Here is a 17,788-nt window from a genome sequence, read left to right as displayed (position 1 = left end):
CAGTGACCAGTAGTGTTCCTACCGATCGTTTGACCTGGAATTTCTTTAAGGATCGCTTTCGGAGCCGTTTTCTGGGAGAGCGCTACTTAGCTCAGAGACGACAACAGTTTCAAGACCTGGTTCAGGGAGACATGACTGTTTCTGAATATGAGATCGAGTTCCTGAAGTTGCTGAAGTATGGATTCAGTATGGTACCTACGGAGAGAGATCGATGTCGTAAATTTGCCCTTGGACTCAGATACGAGCTGCGTAGGCAAGTTGTAACCCATCAGGATGAGATATTTGATGTGCTGGTGGGCAGAGCCAAAGATGCGGAAGAGGTGGAGGTTTTAGCTTCTGGTAGAGAGCGTGTTGATCAAGATCGATCTAAGAAATTTTCAGGCCCGATGGAGTTATCAGCACAGTCCGGAAAGAGGACTCGTACTTCAGCCCCTCAGAGAAGCAATACACGTTTCAGGCCTGCAGCATCCTCACCTTTAGCTGTCAGTCGAGGCGGTTCCTCGTCGTATTATAATGGGCCCCTTTGTGAGTATTGTGGTAAACAGCACTCAGGAGAGTGTCGTAAGAAGATGGGTCTTTGCTATCAGTGTGGATCTAGTGGTCATTATCGGAGGGATTGTCCTCAGTTAGTTTCGTTTGAGCAGACCACTACCCAAACTCCTGTGCGTTCGCAGACTACAGTACAGACCCCAATTAGAGATCGTAGTCAAGGAAAGACTCGAGGATCAGCGTCCAGGACAGACAGTAGATCCCGACCTCAGCAAAATAGAGGGCCAACAGCTTCTGAGGCTAGACAGCCAGCTTTAGTTTATGCAACTAGATGTCGTGATGACAGAGATGAGCCTGAGGTTATTGAAGGTACATTTACTATTTATTCTACCCCATACTTTGCATTATTGGACAATGGCTCCACTCACTCCTATGTATCGAGCTCAGTATCTCGAAACCTTCAGATTCCGATCGAGAACACTGAAAATACTGTTACAGTTACAAGTCCAGTAGGACAAGCGGTATTAGTGAATAAAGTATTTCGGCGTTGTCCTCTTGAGGTTCAGGGAGAAATTTTTCTCGCTGATCTTATGGAACTTCCTTTAGGGGAGTTCGATCTAATTCTTGGAATGGATTGGTTGAATAAACACAAGGTAAAGCTAGATTGCGAATACAAGCGGGCTACTCTGAAGACTTCAGATGGTCGGACTGTTGTGTTAATTAGTGAACGGCGTGGTTATCTCTCCAATAGTTTCAGCGATGGAAATTGATCATATGATCCGGAAGGGATATGAGACTTCATTGCTTGTATTTGAACACCAAAGGTACATTGTCCACGATCGAGGAGATTCGTACAGTTAGCGAGTTTCCTGATGTTTTTCCGGAGGAGTTGCCTGGGTTACCTCCTGATAGAGAGGTAGAGTTCGAGATTGAGACTTATCCAGGATCTTCACCTATTTCTATGGCACCTTATCGTATGGCTCCAAAGGAACTTAAGGAGTTGAAAGTCCAATTGCAAGAATTATTCGATCGAGGATTTATCCGACATAGTACTTCACCATGGGGAGCTCCAGTTCTATTCGTGAAAAAGAAGGATGGGTCGCTAAGATTATGTATTGACTATCGGAAATTGAACAAGATGACGGTCAAGAATAAATACCCATTACCCAGGATTGATGACTTATTTGATCAATTGTGAGGAGCTACTGTATTCTCTAAGATTGATCTTCGTTCGGGTATTATCATTGAAAGTTAAAGGATCTGATGTTGCAAAAAACGGCCATTCGCACTAGATATGGTCATTATGAATTTTTAGTGATGCCTTTTGGTTTGACGAACGCTCCTGCAGCTTTTATGGATTTGATGAATCGGGTGTTCCGACCATATTTGGATCAATTTGTGGTGGTCTTCATTGACGATATTCTGATCTATTCTCGTACTGAGGCAGAGCATGACGAGCATTTGAAGATCGTTCTGCGGACTTTGAGAGAGCATCATCTATATGCCAAACTAAGCAAGTGTGAGTTTTGGCTTCAAGAAGTGTCATTTCTGGGGCATATTATTTCTGCGCGAGGTGTTTAGGTTGATCCCAGCAAGATAGAGGCTATTATGAATTGGAAACGACCTAAGAACGTATCTGAAATCCGCAGTTTCTTGGGCTTGGCTGGTTATTATCGACGTTTTGTTGAGGACTTCTCGATCATTGCTTCTCCTTTGACAAAGTTGTTAAGGAAGAATGTGCTGTTTGACTGGGGCGAGGCACAACAGGAGAGCTTTGAGAAATTAAAGGTGGTTTTGACTCAAGCACCGGTGTTGATTCAACCAGAGTCCGGGAAGGATTTTACAGTGTATAGTGATGCTTCACATTCAGGACTTGGTTGTGTTTTAATGCAAGAAAGTAAGGTGGTGGCTTATGCATCCCGTCAGCTGCGGCCGCATGAGAGTAACTATCCTACTCATGATTTAGAGTTGGCAGCAGTAATTTTTGCCTTGAAGATTTGGAGACACTATCTTTATGGAGAGAAGTGTTACATTTTCACAGATCATAAGAGCTTAAAGTATCTTCTGACCCAGAAGGAACTTAATTTGAGACAGCGTCACTGGTTAGAGCTCCTAAAGGATTATGATTGCGTGATTGATTACCACCCTGGTAAAGCTAACATTGTAGCAGATACTTTGAGTCGAAAGACGGTATCAGAGTTGAAGTCTTTAATGGCCAAGATGAATTTATATGACGATGGCACTTTGTTAGCAGAATTGCAAGTTAAGCCGACCTTGGTTGATGAGATCAAAGCTAAGCAGCCCCTTGATAGCTCCTTGCTTTCCATCTTTGAGCAAGTAGAGCAGGGGACAAACACAGATTACGCAATTGATCAGGATGAAGTTTTATGCTTTAAAGGTAGATATTGTGTGCCTGATGATGCTGAGTTGAGGCAGACTATCCTTACTGAGGCTCATAGTAGTCCATATGCTATGCACCCCGGAGATAAGATGTACCGGAATTTGAGAGAGGTATTTTGGATTGGTATGAAGAAAGACATATCTGACTTTGTGGCTAGGTGTTTGACTTGTCAGCAAGTTAAGGCAGAACATCACATCCATCAGGTTTGTTACAGCCTATCAAGATTCCTGAATGGAAGTGGGAGCGTATTACTATGGATTTTGTTACTGCCTTGCCGATGACTCCTTCGAAAAAGATTCAGTTTGGGTGATTGTTGACAGACTTACAAAGTTATCACTTCATTCCGGTGCGAGTAAATTATACTTTGGATAAGCTGGCAAGATTGTATATTTCAGGGATTGTCAGATTGCATGGTGTTCCATTGTCTATTATTTCTGATCGAGATCCGAGATTTACTTCGAGATTTTGGAAGGCGTTACATATGGCTTTGGGAACAAGATTGGATTATAGTACATCCTTTCATCCACAAACTGATGGTCAATCTGAGAGAGTAATTCATTCTGGAGGATATGTTGCGGGGTTGCGTAATCGATTTCATGGTAGTTGGGAGAACTTTTTTCCGTTGGCTGAATTTGCTTACAATAACAGTTATCAGACCAGCATTTGTATGGCACCCTATGAAGCGCTCTATGGGCGTAAATGTCGCACTCCGATCTGTTGGACTGAGTTGCGTGATAGGAAAACGTTGGGACCTGAGTTAGTGCGAGAGACGGAGGACACAGTCAGATTAATCCGTGACCGTCTGAAAGAGGCATTTGATAGGCAGAAATCTTATGCAGATCAAAGAAGGAAGGATATACAGTTTGAAGTGGGAGATCGGGTCTTTTTGAAAGTTTCACCCTGGAAGAAAGTATTGAGATTCGGGCGTAAGGGTAAATTGAGTCCAAGATTTATTGGACCATTTCGTATCTTGAAGAGGGTAGGACCTGTTGCATATCAGCTTGAGTTGCCTTCTGAGCTAAGTCGTATTCATGATGTCTTTCATGTATCAATGTTGAGGAGATACCGTCCAGATCCAGGTCACATTATTCAGGTTGAAGAAGTAGAGTTGAGACCTGATTTGTCATATGAAGAGGAGCCCATTCAGTTCTTGGAGAGAGATGAACGAGTTCTTCGGAATAGACGAATTCCAATGGTCAAAGTTCAGTGGAGTAATCGAGGCCCCTCAGAAGCTACTTGGGAGACATTGGAGTCAATGGAGGCTCAGTTTCCTCAACTATTCTCATAAGGTAAATTTCGAGGACGAAATTTCTTGTAGAGGGGGAGAATTGTAACAACCCGAATATTTACAAAATAATATTTAATTGAAATTTTAGAGGTTAATTGTGAAAATTGGTAAATTGTTGGTGACTAAATCAAAATTTATGAGAGTTTATAGGCCATTTTAGAAGTGAAGGAAATCCAAGGACCAAGCCTTGAATTTACCCTAAACTGTCGGCAGCTTTGATTATAAGCGTACATTTGGTTCTGATTTTTAGAACCAAAATGCTCCCAATTTTCCTTTCCCATACGCAGTTTCCAACTCCGATTCCGACGCCGTCCAAATTCCGATCATCGTTTTAAACCCACCGTTGTGTCATCATCGAGCGAGGAACAAACCCTTCAAATTAATTGAAGCGAAACGCGGCCAAACGTCGGGAATTTCCAGTCAAAGTAGCGACGGTTTTGTTAGCTCTATCGCCGAGGAAATCTTAAATTCACGCTGATCGTTGCTCCGTTTACGACATCTCCCGCACCATCGTGTTCCTTGTGCGTTCCGAGTTCACCGGTGTCAACCTGTCCGCCGTAGACGGCGGCGCGTGAGGAGGTGGTGCAGTCAAAGATTCGGCCGATTTGAAATCGAGCTCTCCGCCGTTCAAAAATTTGAACCGATTGTTGTAAGTATCTTGAAATCGCTCAAAATTTTTAGAAATTTTTCCGGGATTTTTAGGGCCCCGGAGGACGCCTCACGCGCCGCAGGGCGAGTGGCTACTGGAAACCGGTTTAAACCGGTTTTCAACCGGTTCTGACCGGTTTCAACCGGTTTGACCGGTCTGAACCGGCTTGACCGGTCTAACCGACCGACCGACCCTTGACCCGACCCGACCGACCGTTGACCGTTACCGTTAACCGTTGACTTGCTTTGACCAAAACTTAAAATGGCTTTCCGAAGGTCTCCAAATCTACGGTCAAAGTGGTTGACTTTGACTTTGACCAAGAATTTGAATTTTTGAAAAGTCATACTTTATGTTTTTCGACGCCCTGATTCCGATTCCACAATCCGTTTGGCCAAATTCAGACTCAAAATACCTCAAATTGATAGTCAAACTCGAAAAATACGTATATACTTAAGAAGTTTAGCTTTGAACAATTAAATAGGATTTGAGACTGATAATATTGTTTTGAAGGTACAAGAGACTCTCCGGATCGTTCGACAGCTCGACCCAGCTCTTCTAGATCAGTTAAACCACGTGTGCCAGTATTCACCCATTCGAAACTGTAGCAGAGCGTGGTGAAACCAGCAATCTTGGCTATTGTTTTATGGATGCACCAATTTAATGTGACAATTTATGGAATATGGCTGCTATCTAATTTTGTTTTGAAATGGTATATGATTACCATGTTTTTGGATTTATGGAATTTATGTCACGGTTGCAATTGAATTTGGAATTGAAATACGATGGAATAGCTCTGATCAGCTAACTGGGCCTATGTGACTCTTGAGGGCCCAAGATGTTCATTAGGTCGGCTTTCCTTTGCTGTGTGCTTAGGGTAAGCTATATGGACTTATTGACTTGGGCTTAAGGATACAAGCTTCAGAGCCTATCCTTAAGTCGGCTTTCTTTTTGCTATGTGATAAAGTAAGCTATATGGAAAATAATTTTGGGAATACTGATGGTGTACCAGAAAGGGTTTAAACTATGATTTTCAAAAAGTTAAACTCTTTACGAATTTGTGAGATTACTGGACTATGATTGTACCTATTGTGATTTTATGGAAATGTTGGGACACACTGAGCCTAGCTCACCTTTTGAAAATGTTTTCCCCCTTTCAGATACTGTTGGGTAGATACCTTGGTTCGAGCACTTGGAGGATCAACATATCTCTTGAGTAAATCAGATTGTAATGTTTTTATCTGGCAAGTGACTTATTTTGGTGACATGGACCTTATTTTAAAATATCGGATTTTATAATGATAACACTTTTGCTACTACTCCTTGGTTTATTGTGATTGAATTTGAAGACATGTTTTAAATTAAATTATTATTTATTTGTACTATATTTACGAGTTGGATTTTGATAGTATAAATTGTTTAATTTCCATGTTATTTATAATGTGATTTATATTGATGGAATAACGGTTGCGAAAAATGTATTTAATAATTATAATGTGATCCACTAGACTTAGTCGAAACGCATAGGGGGTCTAGGGGTTACACGTTGATCATAACGTAGCTTAGAAAAAATCATCTTGGTTTCCATAAAAACCAACTTGCCAATTTGTTTAGCTTATTAAAGATGGAAGCCGGTGGAAAGTAAAGTAGCCAAGCCTACTTGTAACCGTGAAACATCTTTTTTTTCATACACTTTGAACGAGGTAAAGCATGTTTAATAGATTTCTTAGTATAAAATACAATTCAACACAATATAAAAGACAATAATATGTTATAACATTAATATGTTAAAATTTAAAAACTATTAAGAACGGGGTAAATTATATATTAGTCATCTACCTATTCTTGTGATTCTGTTTTGATCACGTAACTATTTTTTTAAATCGTATATAACGTTACGTTTTGATCACTCTCGTAAAAGATAATAGAAATAATTAATATGGTACCTTTTTATTTTTCAATGATAATATGATATTACCTTATAGTAACACGTTATCATCATCGTTAATTTTTTAAAGGTGAGCGACTAAAATATAACAATAGGTATGATTTTGAAAAGAAAAATAATTGAGTGATCAAAATGAAACCACGAAAATAGGTGGCTACCTAAATATATAATTTATCCTAATATATTAAACACGATTATGCATAATAAACTATATAAAAAAATGATTGGATATAAATATTGTTAATTTAGTGCCATTTGGATGCCCCATGCAATTGGTCTTTTGACGGTTAATTTCAATCTTGTTCACTCCACTTGTCTTAAACCCTAAACATGTAGAAAGAGAAATGAACCATGTATATGCGTTGTGATTTATACTATTTTATATTAAATATAATAGTAAATTATACTATTGACCACTTAATTATTGTCTTTTTTACCTTGATCATCGATCTTTCAATTTTATTAATCAGGTCATTTAACTATTTAAATGTATTCAATCAAGCCACTTACCGTTAACCTTTAATTTAAATGTATTCAATTATGTTAAGAGAAAATAATCTCACTGACCGAAAATGCCTTATAATATACGATTTTAACCAACTTTTTTTGGATTTGCCAAAATGACCAACAAAATCGCAACGCGAACTCTAATTTTTTAACTCAGTTTCCAAATTCGCAACGCGAATATCCAGATTCGCAACGCGATTTTGAAAAATGTGTTGCGATAGTGAAAAATCCAAAATAAGTTTACATTTTAACTATTCCAAATTCACGTGGAGTTTGAAACAATAAATAATGTGTTGCGATAGTGTAAAAGATTCCCAAGCCATTTGTAAGGTCTTAGTTTGAAACAATAAAGAATGTGTTGCGATAGTGTAAAAGATTCTCAAGTGTTTGCAATGCTCAATCCACATAGTATGGGAAACACTATTGGGAATGGGTATTTAAGGTTGGATTTCCCACTTCCTTGTTGAGTGGAAGAGAATAAAGGGGACTCTCGCGCACCGCCGCCGCCGCCGTCCCACGTGTGGTCGTGGTAATACGTGTCTTCGACACGTCCGCGCGGATACTATCTTTTTAGAGAAAATTTTAAGAAATCGCAACGTAAACTTGGACTATCGCAACGAATTTGGACTAACGTAAATTTGAAAAATCGTATTGCGATTTTGTATTATCGCATTGCGATAGTTAGAATCGCGTTGCGATTATGAATTATCGCGTTGCGATTATGTATTATCGCGTTGCGATTATGTATTATCGCGTTGCGATAGTCAGAATCGCGTTGCGAATCTGGAAACTGATTTGCGATACTGGAGATCGCGTTGCGATTTACATATTCGCGTTGCGATTTTAGAAAATCGCAACGCGAATTTGGAAAATCGCAATGCGATAGTCAAAATCGCGTTGCGATTTAGAGATCGCATTGCGATTTTGTTGGTCATTTTGGCAAATCGAAAAAAAGTTGGTCAAAATCGTATATTACAAGGCATTTTCGGTCACTGAGGTTATTTTCTATTCTGTTAAAGGTTAACGACAAGTGGCTTGATTGAATACATTTAAATAATTGGATGACCTGATTGATAAAATTGAAAGATAGATGGTTAAATTTAAAAAGGTGTAATAGTTAGGTGGTCAATTATATAATTTACCCTAAATATAATTGAATAACAGCAGGATGTACAGGAAGGAGAGCCACTGGAAACCGCCAAGCACAGGTGCGATAAAACTTAACACTGACGGTGCCATGAACCAAGCTACTATAACTGCTACTGGTGGAGGTGCTCTCCGTGATGGCAAAGGTGATTGGATTCTAGGTTATGCCAGGAATATAGGTCGTTGTGCTCTATTCCAAGCTGAGCTTTGGGCCCTTCTCGATTGTCTCGACATTGCTTGGAATCATGGAGTGCGACGGCTGGATCTTGAGATGTACAACCTTGAAGCTGCCCAGAGGCTCAACGCCCCCGCTCAAGCGAACGAGTCCATTTTATTAGAAGAATTCGTAGCTACCTAAGTTTGCAATGAAACATCACGGTCAGCCACTGTCCACGTGAAATGAATAACTAGCTGATGCTTAGCTTGTCTTGGGCGTCAGCTGGAGTATTTTTGATTTAACTCTCAAGCTTTTAAAAGTTCATTTTTTCTACCTCATAAAAACCCTGAAAATGACTTTTTTTGCTAAAAAGAATCTGTATTCTCTAACTCAAACCCTAGACTTGATGTCATTGTCATCGTTTGTATTACCTTTGGTGAATAGGAACTCCAGAAAGGTTGGGAACTATCTTGACAACCACGGCTCCAATCGTCAACTTGCCAAGCGTACTGATAACTGTAACAGACCTTATATCTATAGCAACCCAACAAACAGCTCTAGTTGCAAGACCCATCGTCACGTTACTCCAAACATCATCACATTCAATCACTGCCACAACCCCGCTTTCTATCCTTGTATAAATCAAGCCCACAACATCGATTATATTCTCTCATGATCAACATGTATAACCCGAATTATTCAAGATCCGATTGATCTTGAGTTTCAAAGTATCGTTTTGCTTAAAATTCTTGAGATTTAAGAAGAGTTCGACGATTGTGTATGACATAATCACACAAATAAGCAGAGTCGATATAGAAGGTCAAATTTTTGCCTCAGGAACAACGTTGCTGAATGATTTTGATTTAGGGTTATTTACGATAACTCGGAAATTCAAGCTTTGGTATGGATTGTAGAGACAAGTGTTCAATTTTGATGTGCTTGGTCCAACTCCCTTCATCGGAAACAACACAAACACCAACTAAAGATGTCAGGAGCACCAAATTTAGAGTTTGAGTTAGAAAATAGAAGTTTTTTTTTTAAAAGAGTGTTTTTAGATTTTTTAAATGATGAAAAATAAGTTTTTCAAAGTATAAGAGTCAAATTTGAAATTAACATTTTTTTTATTATTGTGTTAGATTAAACTAACGAATATTACGATTCAGTGACTAAAATATAATAAACTAATAACATAAATTATCATACTCCAATATGAGATTAGATTTCTTTCCGTTTAAATATGAGTAATGATATGAAATTGGTTGACAAATAATTATTTATCATATCATTGTATTAATAAACAAATTGAGAATGATATAGTAGGTAGAAGTGGATAAATTATTGAGTTGGCATTCTATGATTGAAAAAAAAAATTATTATACAAACTCAATCATAAACACAAAAGTCTTTGGAGTCTGACAGAGAAAGCAACTATGATTCATCTTTTCGGTTTGTAATTCGATTATTTTCTTTTATTATAATAGTGGTGCGCCCAATAATACATATATTAAAGCAATCAACACAATCCAGAGCTTGGGCATATACTTAACTATTCTAGCATTCTTCGATGGATATTAGAAGCTGCAAGGAACCCTGAACTCATGCGTGAATTGATGCAAAACACTGACAGTGCTATGAGTAAAATTAGATTCTCTCCTGAGGGGTTTCAGAAACCATTCTCGGCGAACTAAACATAATTGTTCAACAAGGCGACGATGAACTCAAAAACAAATGTGTAGGAGATTGCTGCCCGAGGAACCTGAAGTCCACCTACGAGATCGGGAAGCGATTCTTTAAGAAGATGGATTCCGTGACGGAGCTGCTGCGTAAGGCGGAGTCTTTCTACTCATACTCTGCCATCGTTTTGAAGCTACCACGTAACCGAGTTCTAATGCCCGAGTGACCATTGGAGAACACTGTTAGCTTGGATTCTGCGGTTGAGAAGGCATGGGAAGCAATTGAGAATGAAAATGTTAGGACCATTAGATTATGTGGACAAGGCGGTATTGGGAAGACGACCCTTTTGAAGAAAATCTGTAATGAATTCCATAGGAGAAAGAATAAAAAAAAAAAAAATGAGGAAGCAAGTAAAGAAAGTATGCGTGAAAGAAAGTATGGAGTGAAGAAATAGTAAAGCACGTGGGTTGTGGGGAATTGTAGATATCATGCAAAAAAGGGGTAAACCACAAGGTATGTCATCCAAGTTTGGTGAGATCTTACCTTGTCTCTTAATTTCCAAGTGGTTATAGTTATGACATAATAGTTTTTACAAGATCAATTTAGTCCATGATGTTAGTAATTAAATATTACCAGCTCTTTAAGTTTTTAGTTATGCAAATTGGGTTTCCAAATTATTAATTAGATTTTAATAAGTTATTTTTTTATTGAAAGGAAAATTATTGGAAGTCGTATTTGTACGATAAAGTATCTGTGTTCATTAGAAAAAATATTGGAAGCTAGAAATCAAGTTGGTGAGCTGGAATTTAAGACTAATATCTTGGGTTTTGTTGATGTTCTGATTTTGAGGTCCGTTTCGCCAAATTCAAATCCGGTAAGATGTTTGTCACTGATTAGTCACCCGATTCGATCCGTTTTTCGGAATTAAGTTCCGTTTTGATAAAATTTCTGTTAATATGTATTTGAGGAATTATTGGAAGATGATTTCAAGATCGAGGGCGTTCGAATGGAATTTAATGGTCGATCAGTATTGCACAAAAATCGAGGTAATACTTTACTATCTCTTTATGCTTTATGGAATATGTTGATATTGATAAATGCATAAATAAGATAAGGTTTGGTTTTATTTGTGTAGTTAATTCTTTTCTACACTCGATCCAAATACGATAAAAATGCGGTAATGAAATATGGTTTAGATGATTAATATAAGGAATTGGAGGACAGTTGGTATTAAACTAAGTTTTGTGATTATGTTATAAATGAATCATTCTGGTTTTGCAACTTATATTTTTATATCATCAAAGGTTAAATGTTAAAGGTACTTGTATGGAAAATTGAGAAAACTTCGGTTTGGTAAAATTACGAAAATACCCTTATGTTGAAAAATGACAATAATTGTTCTTGGAAATTGATTAATAACTCTTGAAAGACTTATTGATCTGATAATACTACAGATGTGCATAAGAAATGCTAGTTTGCTTATAAAATTTGAATAATCGATTTTTAACCCTAAGAGGGTTGTGCAAGATATTAGAAGTCTGTTAAGGAATGATTTCAATATCAAAGAATGTTCGGGAAAGCGATTAATCATAGGATCTCTAAATTATAGTTATTTTTGTTAAGAGTTAATACTGAAATTATCTGGTTAAGAAATTATGAAAATGCCATTTAGTGGTAAAAATAATCCAAGTTGACGCTGAATGAGAAAGTAACCTAAGAATTTGTATTTAAACTGATAAATTACTGATTTAATTGTTGAGATCATACTTTTGTATGGAAAATTCCTGATAATTCGTCAGTAATATCTGAAATGACTTTTAACTTGGAAATCTCCGAGTTGTGAGTAAATACCTGAAGAATAAATTTATCAAGGGTGCTATTCTGTCAGAATTGTTCGAAGGGAATGAAATATATGATAAGTCTGAATTAAATAATAAGATCGGACGGAAGAGACATATTGAAATGCATTGGATATGCAAAATAACCAAAATACTCCTGTAATAGAAATGACTTAAGAATATCACCAAGCCCAGGAATAAATGGATATCATCAAGCTTTGAAATGAATGGAAAATATTGAACATCAAAATGACCAAAATGCCTTTATGACCTAGACTAAGTAAATGTCTTGGGTTAATTAAGGAATTCAAATAAACATAGGTGTTGTACTACCCTTAAAAGTAATGGACACAATTTAAGTGAGTAGATCAACCCTAAAGCTATGTTAATACTTGAATGGCATAAATATCACTTGAATGTGTGTTCGTCTTCTCAAGTTTAGATCGATGACAATTCTGGAAGCAATTGGCTCAGCTCAACTCTATAGCGTATTCGGTACTAAGAAGTGGATATTCATGAGACAAATCAACCACGAATACCATATTGACATTATTATATGACTAAATTAAATTGAATGGAAATACCATATGTATCTGAAATTCAGAAACATCTGAATTACTATGGAAAACTCTAAAGTAACTGGGATAGAATTGATTGTTGAATGAATTAAGTTACCTCAATGACTGATGATTAAATAAGTGATTGGATGAGTTTGGAAACACTGTTGAACTTACATGATGAATTGTCCTAATGGGTTGTACCATGAATCAAGTACGTCTGTATTTCCTGACATCGTTGAAACGTAGAAATGAAATAAAGACCGTTGGAAGATCTATTCAGCGATGATTATGGGGATAATCTATGGATTTACATTATGGTATTAAAGAGTGAATACACTGGAAGGATAATGAATTGAATTGTTGACATGCATCAGTTTGGTAGTTGTGTAACTCCAGTTGTTTGATAATACGATCGATAGTCATAAATTGTAAATGACTTGAATCTTCGATTTTATATTTTCATCTAAAATCACTTCGGTCATATTTGAAAACGCAAGTAACGCAGAGGAAAAGATTATGAATACCTCATTTGGTTCAATTGGGCTGAAATCCTATGAATTCAAAGTATATTCCTGAATACCCCTGATTGTTTGGGTAATGGAATCAATCGTAGTAAATCTGAATTTAGAATTATTATGTATAAAGGTTCCTGAACGTTTTCCTAATGCACATGGAAACTTAGTGGAATTCTAAAGTATCAATCTGAAATGTCTGATTAGATCGGTTAGAAATGAATTCTCTTCAATAAGATCTTATTCCTGGAATCCGATCAAATTGCACAAGTTCATGTTATCCATTCTGATAGCTACAAAATGCATCTGAAAAATATTTGGATTCTCTAGTGTGTTCCTTATATTTTGAAAAAGTGTTTTATTGTTTTAACATGTGGTACACTGAAATTTATGGTTACTGTTTTATGGATGCACCGACTTAACGGTGATGGCTTATGGATTTGTATCATTGTATAAACTGTATCTTGGAGATACAGATTTGTAAAGTACAACTCTGATAAAGCTGAAAAAATTTTATGGACCTAATGTGACTCTTAGGTAGGCTCTGCGACCCTGAGATCATTATCGGGTAGGCCCTGCGGCCCTAAGATGTGTTCTTAGGTAGGCCCCGTAGCCCCGAACTTTCTTGGGTAGGCTCTCAGGCCCTAAGATGTTCCCTTAGGTTAACTCTTTGTAAGATGGTTTTAAAATACAAGTTTAAAAAGCTCCACTACAGTATGGTTTATGGGATTTTACTGAACTATCATTTGATCAGTGTACATATTATGATTTTATCGTACTGATGGAACACACTAGACATCCTATTCAATCTCCTGAAAATGTCATACTTTGAATGCTTCCTATGAACTATGATCTTCATGGCTTCAATTTGATGAACTACTGATGGAACCCCAGATTATTTCGCAACGGGTATACGTCTGATTCAATAAGGAAATTATATGGCTTTCAATTTAACTGCATGTCATGTAACATCATCTGGTAGTTCTGTATTACTGAGTTTTCCGAAGCTCACTCTATTACTCATCATGACAGGTTACAAGAATTGTACCAGTGCAGCTGTCGACATCAATAAGGGAGTTCTTCCGGCGTTGCTTTCAGAGAATGGTACATGTGATTAGGGGGCATGTAGATTTTATTTTGTTTTATATCTGAGTTTGAAAAACCTGTTTTATTTTTTAATAATGATAAACCATTTTATGATTTTACATATTTTAAGAAAAGTTTTAAATTTTCCATTATTTTTTTTACAGTGGGTCGCTTCAGTGGCCTAATGTGACACTCCAGATCGGATCGGGCTATCTGCATGGGTCTGAGGGGGTTACATAAATTATAAAATGTAATATTTTTAAAATCAATGACCAGAATAAAACAAATCAAAAATTAGTGTTTACTCATATAATTTACACTTAATTTTTTTATAATTACAAACATCTAATTTATTATTAATCAATCAATCAAAATTAAATATTGTAAAAAATCATTTATTAATTTACACTTAATTTTTTTTATAATTACAAACATCTAATTTATTATTAATCAATCAATCAAAATTAAATATATAAAAATCATTTATAATATCAAAATTTAAAAGTACCTTACTTAAAAGTTAGTGTCTTTGATAGTATTTATTTTTTAAATATAATATTTTAATTAAATTAAAAAACGGTGTACAACAGCTCAGGACCTAGTATAGTCTAATGTAAAAATGGAGGTTACGAGGCTTAAAGACACGAAAAGACTAAGCTGAAGTAAAAGACAGATTGATGATATAAAGTAACCACGATAAAGAAGCCGCAAAACCCGGAATCCTAACCACAGTTTGTTTCAGAGTTAGGGTCGGGGGTTTGTTATATAAACCTAAAAAGGATCATCCCAGCAGCCATTGCCAGAACTTCAAAAAGCTTACATATTTCTTTCTCTGTTAAAACCCCAGTTTCCTCTACCCTCTGTTTCATCGGTATCATTGAAAGAAAAGTTCCTGTTTACTTCTTTGTACCTTTGCTTACCAATTTTGTGTAAGTTTTTTTTTTGTATAAAGAAAAAATGGATTCCACCCCTTTCTATAATGAAAGCCAATGATGGATATTAATTAAACTTTATGGGTGTATTTTCATATTATGGATGGATATGTTAGATCTCAGATCACCTTGTTGATGCATAAAGTACCATCTTTTTATTACAAATTTGATTTGATTACATGTTTTCAGCATGTTTATTACCATCAAGGTTTTGGGTATGGCTAGATCTTGGTGGTGGAAGCAAAGCTTAAGAACAAGGTGGTTTGTTTAGCATTAATCTTTAGTGGGGGATGTTGTTAACTTGATAGACAGTATTGAATGCTCTAAATTCACTTATTGGGTGCTTTTCATTTGAAATCACAATTGGCCATTTGTTTTCCAGATGTTTCATCTTACTATTTCTTTGAGCTTTTACTTCATGGAGTAGGTTGGGTGTCTTAACTCTTGTATTTAAATGAGGTCAGTAACAAGATGCCATTTTTAACCCATCCTTGTCAATGTTGGACTAATTATTTATCGTTATGTCAAAAATAAGAAATCTTGGGTGATTTTTCAAGTGGTATCACTTTACAAATTGAATCCTGGTTCTCTTGCAGGTTACCTGGGTCTTGAAGGTGTCCTCCCCTCTGCTTTCAAGGTAATTTTCAAAATCAATTATGGTGATCATCCTTCACTTTAGGAATGGTGTTTGTGTCTTGGTCACTGATTTGTTTATCTTTGAGGCTGTAGATTTCATGATTTACCTTTTTGATTTGCATAATTTGATAACTTTTGCATTGATTACTATCTTTGTATGCTATTCTAATGTGTGTTTTATGTTCTCCAGGTCATATATATCAACAAAAGAGTTTCATCATTTCCATCTTTGCTTGATTAGTTTTAAAATCATTTGTGCTAAACTAATCCTTGAACATCTCAAATTGCACAACTTTTTTTCTATTCTGGATCCCACAAAAATTCTTGCTTGATACAAAAATGGGTCTCTCAAGTCTTCCAACTCCATCAGAAGGAGTGCTATGTATACTCTTAGTAAACACAGCTTAATCCATATCTATAGTTAAAGGCATAATCCGATCAATCCTTCACATTGTTGGTATTCATCTCTAGTCATCCTCGGATTTTGCTGAAATTCCCTCAGAACCTTTTGAGTTCCACCTTAATACTCCTGATGGTTACGTTGAGGAGTTCCGGAGTAGGACCCCAGCAATTCGGTTTGATGCCCTATACAGCTGCAAGCAGCCACAGCATGACTGTTCGGTTTGCCTGACTCAGTTTGAGCCGAAATCCGAGATTAACTACTTGTCCTGTGGTCATCTCTTTCACAAGGCGTGCTTGGAAATTGGTTGAATTATTGGAATGTTACATGCCCTCTTTGTAAAACTCCTCTCCTGCCTGAAGAGGGAGGCTTCCTGCATTTGGTGAGAGAATATTACTAGGCATGCTGAGTTGAGGAAATTTCCATGTACATCGTATTTATTGTACAGTATATAAGTCACTGTTGTCATCGTAGGTTTTGTGTTAGGCTAGAGTTACCGTTACCCGCGAGTTTATCTTGATGTGGTGATGTTGTGTTACTGAATCAATGCACATGTTGGGAGTATTTCTGATGTTACATGCAGTCTTCACTTCTTTCTTGATCATCTATTGTTCATGGAGATTTTGTTTTATTTATTGCCTCACTTTTGGTGCAATGAGATAGATTGAAAAGTGGGGTAATAACAAAATAATTAGTGGAACTAAGATCAGTTGGCAGGATCTGCCTTGTTTTTGCACTTGGCTGTTCTAGTATAATATGTTGATGTTAGGTTTATGATGTTTTTATGGTATTTATCTGGCTTATATCTTGGAGCATGTTTTAAGTTTGTATGGTGTTGTAGATAATGAGATTCGAATCGAATATATGAACAACGAGCTCAGTTAAACTTGTTCCATTTTAGCTCTTCTGAAAAGGGAGAACAAGGAAATTGAAATGCTCTCTCATCCTCAATGACTGTTTAATTCACTGTTGTGTAGAATGAGTAAAAAATAGCATCTTCCAAAGTGTACTGGTGTATGTATTGAGAATGATATCCATAATCATATTCACAACAATAACAGCCATACAACTACAAATACAATGCACCTCTTTCTCTGCTTGTACTACAAAGCATGAACCTCTGGTTTTGTCTCTATATTCAACAGATGGCCTTGTCAAAACATCTGTATCCAACTCTCATGGGCACCACCTGCAATTTTGGCATTAACTGGTGTTTTTAATTTTCATCACAGAAGACATCTGAAACAGATTCATGTCAAGTTAACATCAAGGTGGTGTGTAGACATCGGAATCATGACAGAAAAGCAAATCTCCATTGGATTTAGTTTTGACCATTGCACCTAAGTTTTTACAAAGCTCCATGGCATACAGTCATAAACCACACCAAGAGGTTGAAGAGGAATACAAAATTGATTGGCTAACTTTAAGGCACCGCCAGAATAAATGTTTTTATGTGATCCCTGATCTTTGATGATCGTTCATGCATTTTCTTTGCTAAGTGTTCAATTTTGTTCCCCGTGGTGCTTGACTGAAGGTATCAAAAGTGAGCATGTAACTGTTAGAATTTG

The 17,788-nt window shown here is 36.8% G+C and overlaps 1 long non-coding RNA gene and 1 pseudogene across 1 annotated transcript; one reads left to right on the top strand and one right to left on the bottom strand.

Annotated features, from left to right (window-relative positions):
* Positions 1-4,289: 4,289 nt before the first annotated feature.
* On the bottom strand, positions 4,290-10,471 carry LOC120114023. Its single transcript, XR_005515356.1, has 3 exons — positions 10,273-10,471; positions 5,942-5,948; positions 4,290-4,300 (listed from the first exon to the last, which is right to left on the bottom strand). It is a non-coding gene; the product is annotated as an uncharacterized LOC120114023 (long non-coding RNA).
* LOC120114022 lies at positions 6,460-16,850 on the top strand (annotated as a pseudogene).
* Positions 16,851-17,788: the final 938 nt, after the last annotated feature.

Source organism: Hibiscus syriacus, unplaced genomic scaffold (genome assembly GCF_006381635.1).
Source record: "Hibiscus syriacus cultivar Baekdansim isolate YM2019G1 unplaced genomic scaffold, ASM638163v2 tig00110216_pilon, whole genome shotgun sequence".
NCBI lineage: Eukaryota > Viridiplantae > Streptophyta > Magnoliopsida > Malvales > Malvaceae > Hibiscus > Hibiscus syriacus.
This window is presented reverse-complemented; position numbering and strand designations above follow the sequence as displayed.